Consider the following 16038-nt stretch of genomic DNA (forward strand, 5'->3'; position numbering starts at 1 on the left):
TATGTCATACTCTAAGTCATGCCATATTGCATAGAACAGTGTTTTTTATGATGTGCATTACCATAGGAGACTTCATTTTATAGCAGCTTTTGATTGTGTTAGTTAATGCTGAATGGTGGCTGCAGTCCCTGCATGGACACACAAACTGCATCATGTCAGGCACTGCTCATCCAGAACAGACCTAAGTAATTTATTCCAGGGAGTAGGAAGTGAACCACTCTATAAATTTATTGGGGTGAATTGAGACATCAGGAGATCATGAGTGTATTAAAATCATGTTAGGGAAATTAGGCCTAAGAATCTACCAGACACAGAAGACCTAGGAAAGGATAGAAACCCTTTATTTAGACCCCATAAAGTTATGGGCAACTAATGTTGGTATGGCCTGGCCCCTCACCAACCTACCATATGGCACCTGGTGTGTGTGTGTCAAGGACTGACAAGTAGAGTATTCCTCAACTGTCCCCAGAGCTGTAGGTGGGTCCAGTCCACACTTATCATGGCCTTCTCAATTGCCTGTAAATCCACTTGTTTGTCCACCTGGACCTGAACCTCTTGTTTCCTGTTTGTGGAGACTAGCCTTTCACCTTGCAGTAAAAACAACTTCATTCTGAAACCTTGACTTCAGCAGCTCCAGCAGTGCTTCCTTTCAGTACTGGCTTCATTCATAATCAGTACAAATTTCCTCTATGTGTATTTATGAAACCTTTTGAACTCTGCTGCAGCCTCTTTAACTTGTATTTATTCCACAAACCTAATACGTCCATGCAGATATCTAGACATAGCTACTGTATTCAGTATGACATCAGAGTTAATATTAAGAACCTGCCTTATGTTGGCCAGTATGCTAAGGTAGGAGAATGATATGACAAGTTTCTGTTATTGGAACCACTGAACCTTGTAAATTTATTGTTATTTACTAAATTCTGGTGTATGGAAAGACAAAAATATGCTGTCTATACTTCTGATATTTCATACATAGAACATTCCCTAAACTAGTCTAGTCCAGATGGACCCATCATTCTTGGTTTCAGGGTGAGTTTTGGGGCATGTTTGACTAGAAATGGGTCATTATTAAGAGTGCAGAGAAGGGTATCTGCCTATAGTACCTGAAGGTGTGTGGACTAGGCTGCTAAGGTGTCCTCTTGGAAGAAGAGTGTTGTATAATCCAAACAAATGAAGTCACAGGATGTGAAGCTATTCCCTATACTTCCTGTCTTGCCTAGGCATGCACAAACTTCTTTGCAACGTCTATAGACCTTATACTTTAGTCTATGGAACACTTAATATGACTTGAAGGAGAAACATTGTTGCTGATTTTCTTCTAATAGTTCAGACTGTTGTCGTTTTCTGGTCATGGCCCAGAATCATGTATTTCTGGGCTGAATTAGTGGTATATAAGAAAACAGGGCAATGGCAGCAGAGCCTTGATAACAATGAACATCATTACTGGATACGGTCACATGAATCTGTAATCCCAGCACTCTGACAGCTGAGTCAGGAAGATTATAAGCTCAGGGCCATCTGGTTGGATAGGCCTATCTAAAAAAAAATCAAACAAATAAATAAATAGAAGAGGAAATAAATAACAGAGTTGAAAGAAGAGGAGGAAGAGGAAAAAGAAGAGAAATGTGAACTCTTTTTATCCACCACCAACAATACTGACATGTTGATGCATCCTAACGGCTCCCTCCAGGGAAGGGGTGAGAAGGCACAGTGTCAAAAACATGAATATTAGGAGTCAGTTGACAGAAAACAGCAGACTTGTTTATTCAATTACAGGGAAGGCCTTATACACCCTCCTCCCAGCACCCAAGCTGTGTTCCAATCTGGTGGCACTGTGTGGTCAGCCCTAATTGGCTGGGCATGATCAGGAACTCTGATAGCACCTGTTGCTAGGCTCTCGGGCAGACTCCAGGTTGGCTCATAAGGAAGTATGTTATGTGCATGCCTTGGCAACTGGTTTGAGTCAATTTCCTCAACCTTGTGGGCCTGTCCTACTATACTGACACAATATCACACAACATTGATAATAGAACAAAATATGGACAAAAGTGATACATGATATAAATCGATATCTAAATAATGTATAAATATTTGGAAAGATTTGTTTATAACTGTAAATCAACTAGATGAGAATAATAGATGTTTCAAAGTTCCATTGCCATCATTTCTTCTCAGTTGAATATATTCTTTAATGACTTACATGGTAATTATTTCATACTCTGTAGAAAGCCACAAAAAAGTAGATTCCTTTCTCCTTAGTTCTTTTTTTTTTTCAGACAAGGAAACTGTGTTTAGAGTAGAAGCCACACAGTCTATCCTCCTATGCAAAGCTCCTATCAGGACATTTTGTCCTTGAGCTGTGAACATTTTGGCCTCAGACAGGTCAGCACCACCTCCATCATCATTGCAGATGATCTCCTATTCAGCTTTCAGTGATGCTAATCACAAAGGATAGCCCCAGGTACAACTAGCAGCTTCACTGATCATTTTAAAATTGGCAGTTGCAAGCAGGTGACACATATTCCTTCTTTTATCCTGCTAAAGATCAAGTGTTCTTACTTACATATCATTCTCATAGGATGTCACTAAATTGTTTTTCTGGCAGAAGAATAATGTGAACAACATCTATACCTTCTACCCAAAGTCCCAATAATAAATAGGGTATGATTCCACCAAGGTTCTCTCTGGGGAACCAATGGGTTTATTGGGCTTACTACTTACTGAGCATAGATAAGCAGTTACTGACAGGACCATGGGTGACTCCAAAGCAGGATCAGTACAAATTCATTCCCCACATTCATGATGACTCCACATAGCTATGTAGATGGAGGTCCCTCACTTTAATACAAATAGTTATAATCTGCACACAAATTGCTAGAAGTGGTTGGAAACTGAAATGAGGATGCAGTAGCCTCTCCCTACTGAAATAGTATTCTCTCGTTGTGATTGCCAGCCTGCAAATAGCAACATGGAGACTTAGAATTAATTTAAAAACTTGGCCTTAGTTCAGGCTTTTTTTTTCTAACTAGCTCTTATAACTTAATTAACCTGTTTCAATTAATCTGTGTTCTATAATGTGGCTTGGTTACCTTTCCACTGTCCTGTATGTCTGACTTGTTCTATGTTCCATTGGGGTCTCCTGGGCACCTAGATTCATCCCTCTGACTTCCTCTCTGCCCAGAAGTCCCACCTATCCTCTCCTGCCCAGCTATTGGCCATTAAGCTTTTTATTACACCAATCAGAAGATACCTTAGGCAGAGACACATCTTTGCACTGTAAAAAAAATTCTGCAGCCACACTCTACCATAGCCTATGAGGTAATGTCAACATGGCTACAGTATCAAAGATTATGAACTCATAAAGTAGGCAGAGCTGACATCATTGATGATGGTGGCTGATTGGATCCCTTACAACATAGAGTGATCACAGTATTTAATAGGAAGCAACCTATTAAATGAGCCACACCTCTCTACTCCAACTGCTAATAAACAATAGGAGTCAAATTGCACAAGATTATAAAACAACAATAACACAACCACACACAGAAGGGAGAGAGAGAGCACTGACTTTCTATTCTCCTACATTTTATCTTAGGTGTTATAGACTTCTATCACTGCATTTTCTCTTTCCTTTCTGATTAAAAGAGTAGCAATACTGTTGCTTAAAAAACAAAGCTAGATTGGCTTCTAAAGAGTATGTTTTTCCTCTTTGCATTGTTTCTTCTGCCTTTTTAGCAAATTAAGTGTTGACCTTCAACTTCTGCCATGGTCATCCCTTGCCTGCTATCTCACCTGGTTTCATTGATTGTTTCTGCCATCTTGGTGAGGAAAGATGACCTCAGAGTAAGAATTATTAGGCAGAACAGAAACCTTCTGTAAGGATCCCACACATCATACTGTAAAGCCCTTTCTAAGGGAGATACTCAGCAAATTATTCCAGTCTCACTCTCACATTTAACACTCTCTAGAGACTGAGGCAAAGCTGAAAAGAATGCAGAGAATCACACGATGAGCTAATTCTACCATTGTTATCTGAAGGGTACCAGGGCACAGGTAGATATTTAAAGAGAAAGAAAAGTTCCTGTAGTTTGTTGTATTTCAGAAGTTTTGCCAAAATGAGAAACTCGGCTTTTCAAGCTCTTAGATGAGCTGTAGACCCATTATGATAAAGAAAACAAATGCACACACACCCCCACACACATGGATATTCACTTATTTTCGCTTTAATAAAGCCAGAAAAGTAATAGTCATCCCTTATATCTTAAGATAGTAGGAATAATTTAAATTTTGTATAATAAAAAAATAAAAGTATTTAAATCTATATCTTATCAGTGGAAGAAAAAATGTAAGATATATCATTATGTTCTTGCCTTAGTGAAAATGTAAATGAATCATAATTTGACTTTTTTTGAGAATACCATTATTATGAACATGATTTTTTTATATCTTTTGGGGAAGTGCTATTTTTCTCTGATTCCCCATCTCATTTATGAGATAATGATAAGGTTAACTGAAACAAGTTCAAGGTCATGTTATGCTTTTAATATTTTTGCTTAATCATGTTGAAAATACTAAAAATTTTAGGCTGGGGTATAGCCCTTGGGCTCTTGCATGCAAAAAGCTCCAATCTAGAATGCATTTATAGGTTAATGGAAGTAACAGGATAGCTAGGTCTGCTCTAAGTGACCTTAGACAGTGATCTATTCTGGGCCACAGTTTCTATAGCTATCAGAAAAGCAACCACACAGAGAGTCAATGAAATTCAGTAATGATCATTTTATTAAGAATTTGTTTGGATTACTTAGTATATAATTGTGCTCTTTTGGAGGTACAGTGTGATATTTTGATACAAGTATACATTGTTTAACAATCCGATGAGGATAAGCTCATCATCATTGCATGTATAGTTTCTTCTGGTGACAGCATTCACTGAGAAGGACAGAAGTGCAAGCACACAGACAGAGAGGAAACCTGGACTCAGAGTCTCATGATTTTGGCTGACTCTGGGAAACAATTCTAAAGTATCTCCAAAGTGCTTTTACAGGCAAACTTCCTCTCCATCACCCAAAACAAGAGTAATACTTCTGTCGTTTTTCTCTTGCTCTCTCCATAGCAGCCCTACTAATAGGACTCACATCTCCCTCACTGTCTGCACCAATAAACCAGACTGCTTGTAAATGCACATCAAGTGCACCTTTTATGCAAGGCACACTTTTAGGAGTTGACTTTTCAAGCATAGAGGGACAAAAGTATAGTTATTCCAACTGAACTTACAGGCTCCTAAGAATGTTTGCAGGTTACTCTCCATAGACAAACAATTAGAAACACAGATGACCCTCCTAGCCATATTGAACCCTGCTCCCTCTGTGATTAACAGCCCAATTAACAAGGCTGGTTTAGCACTTGTACTAGAATTACTTACAGGTGCAAATATTCTGAAGATAATTATAAGCTGGCTCCAATTTTGCTTTGTCAGGAACAATCATAAAAATGTATTTTAAAGTTCCACTTATGGGACCATCTGGGGCACAATGTTGTTACCTCAGCTCCCGTGGTATTCAGAACTAAAAACAAAGGTTTTAAAAACATACAACCCAAACATTTTTCTTGTTTTTTATTTAAAGCATATTCAGAAATTTCCTACCAATTATGTATTTGATAGTTTGGGGTTTCTGTTCCAACTCTGCCTGTAAAAAGATGTATTTCAAATTGTATAACACCTCAGATACAGACTTCGTTTCCTATTCAAACTTTTGAGTTTTATTATTTAGTATTCATTTGGCACATAGGACTTGTAAATCACTTTACAATAATTAGTTAAAGAAAAACACAGATGGATATTTTGGTATTCAGATTATGTCATACACTGATATTTACTTCAAATATGTATAAATATACGTGTGTTGCCAAACTTGTTTCATAAGTATGAAACTGATTTTTTTCAAACATATTCTTTGTGTACAGTTCTATCATTACTCTTCTAATTGCATCCAATAGTGATCAATAACTTCTACTTATCAATTTCCTGGTTAGTAGACATAGACCTAAATTAGTTTATGACCCTCCATTAAGAGATTTACGTTTAGCAACACTTAATAATATTTAAGTCAACTAAATACATGAAAGATTCATTGATTTTTCTAATGCAAGTTTGTATGCTCTTCTTTCACACCTGTGAAACAGCATTCTAGATCAGTAATAATGTTCCATATCTACATGTTTCTGCCTCCTTCCTTTCTCTTGGAAACACACATAAACTGTAATTCAATTGCACTGCAGACCTAAGAAATAAGGTAACAGCTTAGGGCAGGAGAAAATAACTACTAGTTATGTTAGTTGGGTACTAATATATTGTGCACATGAATAATTGAGTATATATATTCACATGTTTGTCAAAAGACATGTTTCAAAATTAAAGTACATAACACTGGTATTCACAATATCTTTAAAATAAAAACAAACAAATGGTCAACTCCCCCTAGAAGAGAAGAAAAGACTATTGAGAATCATCTATTCTCTTTAGCACTAGAAGGTACTCTGAAGGGAAGAGAAACCTGGACACCAACCCAGCCACAAAACCCTGGACCTACCATCTGTCTTGCCTGCAAGGTGTACTGAGACAAGATGATGCAAAACTTGTGGGAGTGGCCAACCAATGTTTGGTTTAACTTGGGACCCATGCCAAGAGTGGGAGCCCATGTCCTACACTTCCTGGATGGCCAAGAACCAGAGACTGGATAGCCCAGAGACCTAGGATAGAACTAAACATGACTGGGAAAGCAAATCAATGAAATGATTCCTGATGATATTCTGCAAAACTCATAGATCAGTGCCTTGTCCAGTCATCATCAGAGAGGCTTCCTCCAGCAGCAACTGGGAGCATGGACAGAGACCCACAGACAAACATTATGCAGAGAAGGTCTATATTGGAGGACTTCATCGGATCTCTCCCCTGGGAGACTGGAGAACCCTGAGGAAGAGTCAGAGAAAAGGCTGTAGGTGTCAGAGGGGATGGAGGACACCAGGAGAACACCGACCCACTAAATCAACTAAGGAGCTAATAGGGGCTGGAACAGACTGAAGCAGCAAGCATGGGTCTTACATAGGTCAGCACCGAGGTCCTCTGTTTATTGATTATGATTGCTAGTTTGGTGGTTTTGTGGGGACTCCTAAAAGTGGGAGTAGGTGTGTCTCTCACGCTTTTGCTTGTTCTTGGGACTCTTTCTCTCCCATTGGGTTGCTTGTCCAACGCTGAACGCTTTGACCCTGACTTCTTACATCTTGTTTTGTCTTGTTTGGTTGTCCTCTCCTGGAGGTCTGCTACTCTGGAGAGGAAACTAAGCAACAGTAGATCTGGGGGAGAGGGGAGGTGGGGGTAGCTAGGAGGAGTGGAGGGAGGAGAAAAATGTGGTTGGGATCAATTTTATGAGAGAAGAATCTATTTTCAATAATTAAAAAATATGTAATAACAAGGATGACTGGACTGCTACTCACATCACCAGTGAGGCTACCTGGAAAACGCGACCCCAAGAGAGACACGGAGAAATGGGTGAGATCTACATGAACAGTCTGGACATGAGTGGAATATGTAATAACATCAGGAATAAAAAATCAAATATGCATAAACTATCTAGAAAATTCTAAAAACTGAATGGTACTTTTTAACAATCAACTGGAACATTTAGAGAAGATATACAAAGTACATGAGAATCCTGGGTGGATGAATTAAAGGGCAGTATTGAGATATTTGATCTCTAAGCTTTGTGTGCTTTCTTCTACCTAAGGGCCAGGTTGCTTTAGGACAGACTTGAAACATGTCACCAAGGATGAGATCATTTTTGTGTCACTTAATTTATAAGAACTAAATAAAATTCAGAAAGTGTATTAGTTACTTTTCTGTTGCTGTAACAAAACATCACAACCAAGACAGTTTATACAAGAAACAGTTTACTTTGGCGTCCTGTTCCAGAGGTTAGAGTCACAATGATAGAACAGCATGGCAGCAGGCACAGGAAGCTAAGAGCTCACGTTTCGACCCATAAGCACAAAGCAGAGCAAGGGTATGAACTGGGAATGGGGCAAGGCTTTTAATCTCAAAGCTCACTTCCAGTAATTTATCTCATCAGCAAGAAAGTTACACTTGAATCTCCCCAAACAATGACACCAATTGGAAACTAAGTGTTCAAATGCCTGAGGCTTTGAGGGACATTTTTTATTCAAAGCATTACAAAAAGAATTTAAGTTTAAAATAAGCCTACAATCCATAGGTACCAAAAATGTATAGAAAATAGTACTGAGATTTTAGTAATATATGAATTCTCTTTTAGAAAAATGAGCCCTTAATTAATTTACACACTTAGTATATTATCAATATTGTGAAACCGAAAGTAAATTTAAAATCATATTTAGAGGCAGCAAAGTTAAACACATTTACTACTGACAACCTGAGTTCTGTTCGTGAGACTCATGTCTGGAAGAAGGGAACAGATGCCCAAAAACTGCCCTCAGACTTTTATATGCACTCTATGGAATTCAGGCAAGCACACACAATAAACAAATAAATTAATTAATGTAAATTTAAAACAATATTTAAAAAGTACTTATTAGGAAAAAATTCACACAATTCAACAATGAACTTTTAATCATATAAAAGTAATGTATGGTATTTTTATAACACATTTTCTACTATAACATTAATTTAGGCATGCACTGTAGTATTTCATAGAAAAGGGCCTACTTTTTTTCTGTTTTAAAGTTTAAAATATCTGATAAATATACCCATTCAGATGAATTCATTTGAAAAGTATTATTAATATTTTAAAATTCGGTTTACTAATTACTCCTCATCAGAATTCATAGTTTTATAAAACCTTTGCTAATGAAGAATTGCACACTCTTCAAACACCAATTTTAATCAAGTGCCACATAATTATGTAAATATACCCAGTTCACTTAAAAATAAATTAGCATTGTGACAGGATGAAAGCATATTATTAAATGGCTACTCTGCCTTTTATTGCTGGAATAGGTACACACAGAATCTCCAATGCTTATTCATAATTATATTCACATATGAAAATTACTGTATATTGTTAAGTCTATGTTTCATCTACCCAGTCTTTGATATCATTACAATTTTTGTAAAGATTTTCATATTTTAATACTGATCTTCAAGCATCAGTCCTAGGATTCTGGTTCATTAAATCAAATGTGAGGCCAAGATGTGCAAGAAGGGACAAGAACTTCTGATCCAGAAGTGACTTTTCTACATTAACTGCCATTTAACCCTGACAAATGTCACAGTTAATAATAAAATATTAGAATAAATTGGAACTGAAATCATAGACAATTTTAATAACTACTCTTATTTAACATAATAAAGAAATAAAGGGGAAATTAGATATGAGATGAGACTTTTGCAAATTAGTAACAGTGTGTGTTCTGCAGGTGTTATTAACTAACACCCTAGGGGATCCCAGAGCATCACCTAAGAAGTCTGTGTAATAATAGGAGAACTTAATTTCCTTAGCACATGCTTGGTTGGCTTGCATTTATGTGCTCCTTTTATTTATTTTTTTTTGTAATTATAATAAAATTGCATCACTTTATCTTCCCCATCCTCCCTCCAAACTCATCAATTTACCATTCTTTGCTCTCTTTTAAATTCATAGCCTTTTTTGTTAATTGTTATTACGTGCATATATGAATATGTATATACATATATACTCCTAAATATAACCTGCTCTGTCTACGTAATGTTTCTTGTATGTGTGTTTTCAGGGCCAATAACCAATTGGTGTGCTCAGAAGACTGTTTCTCCTGTTCTCAGCATTCCTTAGTTGCAACCTCTTAGGCTTTTTCTCATCAACGAAGAGGTTGAGGCCTCTTAGGCTTTTTCTCATCAACTTTGGCACATCCATTGTTGTTGTACTTGTTCAGCTCACGGTTAAGCAGTCATGATGGTGAGACTTTATGGGTGTAGTTTCTGATATTACTAAGAGACAAAATCCCATGAGCTCTCTGATCCTCTGGGTCTTATGATCTTCTGCAATCTTTTCCAATGTGGGAGTACTGTGTAGATATATCCATTGAGACTGGGCTCCAAGACTCTGCATTTTGACAGGTTGTCATTTCTGTAATAGTTGCCATCTGCTTCAAGAAGGTTCTTGATGAGCAATGAAGACTACATTTATCTGTGGGTATAAGGAAAACTGTTTAGATGGTTGTTAGGGATGATGAGGTTAGAATCCTGTACTATCTTCCAAAGAAGCAGTCGTTAGTTTCCAGCATCCATATGATGAGTCTCACAATCACCTGTAACTCTAGCTCCAGGGGACCCTGCGCCTTCTTTTGGCCACTAGAGACATTTCATTCACATTTCACCCCAAAGAGACCACACATATATAAATAATTTAAATATAATAAATAAATAAATCTTTAAACAAAATGGTGACTTGATTTTTCCCTCTTTGAATTCCCCATTCTCTGTGTACATTGTCATTTTTTTTTTTGTTGTTGTTGTTGTTTGTACTTGGTAGGTATTCCATCTTTTTATGTGGCTGGTTTACTTCTTAAAGTTTATTTAATTAAGGTATTTTTTCATTTATTTTACATACCAACTACAGTTTCCCTTTTCTCTGCTGTGGGATGTTCTGTATGTCCTATGGGAGCCCTTTCTTGGGTTCCTCATGGCTTTACCCAGCAGGTCCGCATAGAGGATGATTAGGACCATGGGCCTGAGTGCAGGTGTCTGAGATGGTCTGCACTTGGCTGTGCTGGGAGATGGTCTGTATGGCAAATATGTTGCTCTGATTGGATTGGTCAATAAATAAAACCTGATTGGCCGTGGCTAGGCAAGAAGTATAGGCAGGACTAACAGAGAGGAGAAATAAAAGAACAGGAAGGCAGAAGGACTCACTGCCTGCCAGCCGCCCGCCAGGACAAGCAGCATGTGAAAATGCCAGTAAGCCACGAGTCGCGTGGCAGGGTATAGATTTGTGGAAATGGACTAATTTAAGCTATAAGAACAGTTAGCAAGAAGCCGACCATGGCCATACAGTTTGAAGCAATATAAGTCTCTGTGTTTACTTGGTTGGGTCTGAGTGGCTGTGGGACTGGCAGGTGACAAGGATTTGTCCTGACTGTGGGCAAGGCAGGAAAATTCCAGCTACATTCCTCCTCTATTCCCATTCCCTCCCCTCATTGACCAGGCTGGGAATTCCATTTTAACCACAAAGAAAAATAGAATGATGGACTCAGAAGCAAGTTTTCTGTTCTATTGTAGGTACCCAGAGCTACAAGATTATACTTAAATGTACATAATTGTAGATTATCATCAAAATACAACACCAAATGAAAGTGTTTTGCTTTGAAAGAAAAATCCACAAATTATCTGGGTACACAGAGTGTGAGACATACAGTTAGAGACCAATATAACATAAATGTTGATTATTATGAAAATATTCCAATATAAAATTGAATCCAACAACACTTTCTAATAATTAATTATTATAAGAAGGATTTTATCAGGAATATGGTTCACCCTTATGCAAACTACTATTATGATTCCAGCACAATGATTAGAGAAAAGCAAATGACAACCCAAATAGTTACAAGTATCCTGGTGAAATTCACCCATTCTTAGAAAAGATGGAGTAGAAAACCTACATTTTTTTAAAAAGGAGTTTCTTCATAAAACCAAAGAAAATATTAGGTTTGATCATATAAAATAAGATTTTAGGAAATAAGTTAGATATTCAGGCTCTTTAAATGTTACCATCACCTTAGGTAGTCTACTAACTTTAATATTCAGTGTAACAATACAAAGTTTAGTTTAATAAGTAGGCCACTTACAAAGATAACACATGAGCACTAATAGTCATGCTTATTCTCCTGACAAGAACGCAATGGAAATAGTGAGGAAAAAAAAAGTCCTTATTGAAAATAAACAAGAGCTTTGAAACAACTAGACAACAGGACATTTCAGAAAAAATTCAAGGACTTGAGGCTGAAGTAGTTACTCAGTGGTTATAGCAGAGGTCCCAAATTAAGTTCCCAGCACCCAAGTCCACTGCCTCACAATCTACTTACTGTAACTCCACCTCCAGGGATATCTGACACCTCTGGCTTCTGGAATCTAAATGTACATGCACATGTAAACACAAAGACACAGGTGTGCACAAGCACACACACACAATAATTATAATAAATCTTAAAAGTTCAAGGAGATATATATATATATATATATATATATATATATATATTCAATAAAATATAATCATTAGACATGTCCTCCAACAAATAGAAAATCATTGGGTTGAGGTTTAGTCAATTGCCCTAGCTAAATATAAAACCTGGAAAATTCATTAAAAAATTATTTTCAAAAATTGGAGAGCATAGCACAGAGCAGAAATGTCCAAAGGAAAAAAAACATTTAATAAAGTAAAGTTAATAATTGCCTCCAGCTTAAGCCAGGAAGGGGAAACAAGTGAAAGCAATTGATCCGGAGTTCAGTATGGATAGTGGATTTCCTAGGACATCAGTACATGTAGATTCATAAGGAAGAATTCCAGGCAAATGATGATGAACATGGGCCTCCAATAGTGTAGCCAGTCATCTCTGCACTTCTTCCCATCATGATCTCAACATCCCTCGCCTGCAGAATCCCTCCTCTTTTTCATCAATTGGATTCCCAGAGCTCAACCTGGAGCCTGGCCATAGATCTCTGCATCTGCCTCCATCAGTCTCTGGACAAAGGCTCTATGATGATAGTTAGGGTATTTGCTAGACAAGTCACCAGAATAGACCAGTCCAGGCACCCTCTGGACCACTGCCAGCAGTCCAAGGTGGTGTTATCCTTGTGGGTTCCTGAAAGCCTCCCCATCACCCTGCCTCTTCCTTTTCCCATGATGTCCTCATCTATCATGGTATCTCCCTCCCTGCCCTCCCACTCTACCCTGTTCCAGCTTGACCCTCCCATTTCCCTATGTTTTCATTCCCCACTCCTAGCCCTCTGCCACCCCCCCACACACCCAGTCCACTCATGCAGATCTCATCCATTTCTCCTTTGCTGGGTCATCCATGTGTCCCTCCTAGGGTCTTTCCCTGTTAGCTAGCCTCTCTGGAGCTGTGGGTTGCAGTCTGGCCATCCCTTCCCTCACATCTGGTACCACTTATGAATGAGTACATACTATGTTTGTCCTTCTGAGTTTAGGTTACCTCACTCAGGATGATATTTTCTATTTCTATCCATTTGACTGCAAATTTCATGATATCATTGCCTTTTTACTGCTGAGTAGTATTCCATTGTGTATATGTGCCACATTTTCTTTATCCATTCTTCAGTTGAGGGGCATCTAGGTTATTTCCAGGTTCTTCCTATTAAGAATAGTGCTGATATGAACATAGTTGAGCATGTGTCTTTGTGGTAAGATTGAGCATTCCTTGGGTATATGCCTAAGAGTGGTATAGCTGAGTCTTGAGGAAGACTTATTCCCAATTTGCTGAAAAACTGCCATACTGATTTCCAGAGTGGCTGTACAAGTTTGCATTCCCACCAACAGTGGAGAAGTGTTCCCCTTGCTCACATCCTCTCCAACATACGCTGTCTTCAGTGATTTTGATCTTAGCCATTCTGACAGGTATAAGATGGTATCTCAGAGTTGTTTTGATTTGCATTTCCCTGATGACTAAGGATGTTGAACAATTCTTTAAATGTCTTTCAGCCATTTGAGCTTCTGTTGAGAGTTCTCTGTTAAGCTCCGTAGCCCATTTTTTAATTGGATTGTTCAGTATTTTGAAGTCTAGCTTTTTGAGTTCTTTATATATTTTGGAGATCAGCCCTCTGTCAGATGTGGGGTTGGTGAAGATCTTTGTGGCAATGAGGCCCCCAAGGAGCTGGATTAGGCCCTCTGGATACAGAAGACGGTTGTTTGTCTTGAACTGTTTGGGGAACACCCAGGCAGGGGGATCAGGATCCATCCCTGGTGCATGGGCAGGCTTTTGGGAATCTGGTGCCTGTGGTGTGGCACCTTTGCATGCAGCCTTGGTACAGTAGGGAAGGGGCTTGGACCTGCCTAGGCTCAGTGTGCCAGGCCCTGCTGACTCCCCATGGGAGAACTTGATTTGGGGGATGTGGGGATGTGGGGTGCCTTGGGAGGGAGGGCTGGGATCTGTGGGTGGTATGTAGAGTAAGTAGAAAGTTTCTTAATAAAGAAAAAAATAAAAATTAAAAAAAAAGATGATGAGTGGAAGGCAGTGTCCTAAGGCAATGCAGAGGCCCTCACCTCCAGTTTCAGCACTTCAGAACATACCTATAAGGCAGCCACTCAATGCTGAGTAACAATCACCAAAGAGAAGTCAGAGAAGTCCGTCAGTTCATAGAGGACAAGAGATAATTGACATCAGAGACATGCAGAGCAGGAGACCTCTAATAGTGCATGAAGGATGAAGTTTGAGAATACTTAGGACAGTAGCCACATGAAGGATGAAAACAGCTCTTGGTTAGTCTCTTCATCCTGAACAAAACAGCAAATCCAAAAGCAGCAAACTTTCTATAAATTACTCAGCTATTTTCTCATTCTCACTGGAAACATTGTAAGACATGGAAGAGTAAAGACACCATATTAATTCATAGGAAGGAAAACAAAAAGCACAAAGAAATAACCCTCAACCTGGAATTCTATGCACAGTGAAAATAAGTTGCAAAAGTAAAGCTAGATGTATATTTATTATATTCAAAAACTTTGAGAATTCCTTAGTAGACCTATACCTCAGAAATACAAGACTCTTAAGGCAAAAGAGAATGCTCTAAATAGAAACTGGGTCTACATCAAAGGAAAAGCTCACCCAAATCAGATTTTAAAAACTATTAACAATTTTAAGCAAAACATATGTTACTGGTTCTTTGTCTAGCAACACCAAGTGGCCCATTGTATCCATATTATGAGATCTGGAACATGCTGGAATGGGAATTTGATTGCTCATTTGATAAACAAATTCCCCTACACTAGTAGTGGATGCATGCTCAGTTGATTGATGCCTCTAGCTCTATACTCAGCAATAGATGAGCAAGGTTTTCTGACATGCCCTTCCATCTCAACCAAGCAGCCAAAGGAACATTGGAAGACCTGTTATTGTGTAGATTATGGCAATAGTCACCGAATGTAAGTTAAAGAAGGCAACCTGAAGGAATGTCTCCAGGAAGAGGCCTCTTTGCTATAAGTCAAACATCTCCCACCATCCCTCTGGTGTTTATGGGCCCACAAAAATATGTTTCACCAATATAGCACCATGAGCAGGAACTGGGAAAAAGCCTAGTGGAGTTAGGTAAATAAGACAAAAAAATGCAATATTCTGTAAACATATTGCTATTTAAACTATAAATCATACAGATAGGCCATGAAGTACCGGCTATAAAGCCAATTTAATAGAGTTTCTCCAAAATTAAAAGAATTCAATATGATCCCAAATCTTCTAAAACAAAATCCAATTGTCCAACATATATTAGAAAGTCACTCATCATAACTACAATGTGACTAAGAAAAGCATGATTTATATCCACAGTAGAAATATTTTAAATGTCTGTGTAGAATACTTTGAAATTTCTCAAATATGAAGCATAACTATATCATTATATATCTAGTGAATCAAAAATAAATAAGTAACTATGTTTTAAACAGAATAAAACTGAAAATACTACATACCCAAGCTGATGGTTTGCCTTTAAGCAGTATTCACAACAGTATTTTTAGCTCTCAATGCATACAGTATACAAGAAGAGCCAAGCACAGAAACAAGCTGAGGAATTTCCACTTTGTAGAGGTAGTAATGAAGGGAAAATAAATCCCAGTGCAAGAGAAGAAAGATTTCTGGAGATCAAAGTAATAATAAGTGAAATAGAATACATAAAAATAGAAAAATTATAAACACTAAAAGCTAGCTTTTGGAGAAAAATTCAATACAATTGATAAATATTTAATCCAGAAGGGTGTGAAGGACAGTCCAGAATTATGAGTATTAGACACATGGACT

This window comes from Peromyscus leucopus, chromosome 1 (genome assembly GCF_004664715.2).
Source record: "Peromyscus leucopus breed LL Stock chromosome 1, UCI_PerLeu_2.1, whole genome shotgun sequence".
Lineage (NCBI taxonomy): Eukaryota > Metazoa > Chordata > Mammalia > Rodentia > Cricetidae > Peromyscus > Peromyscus leucopus.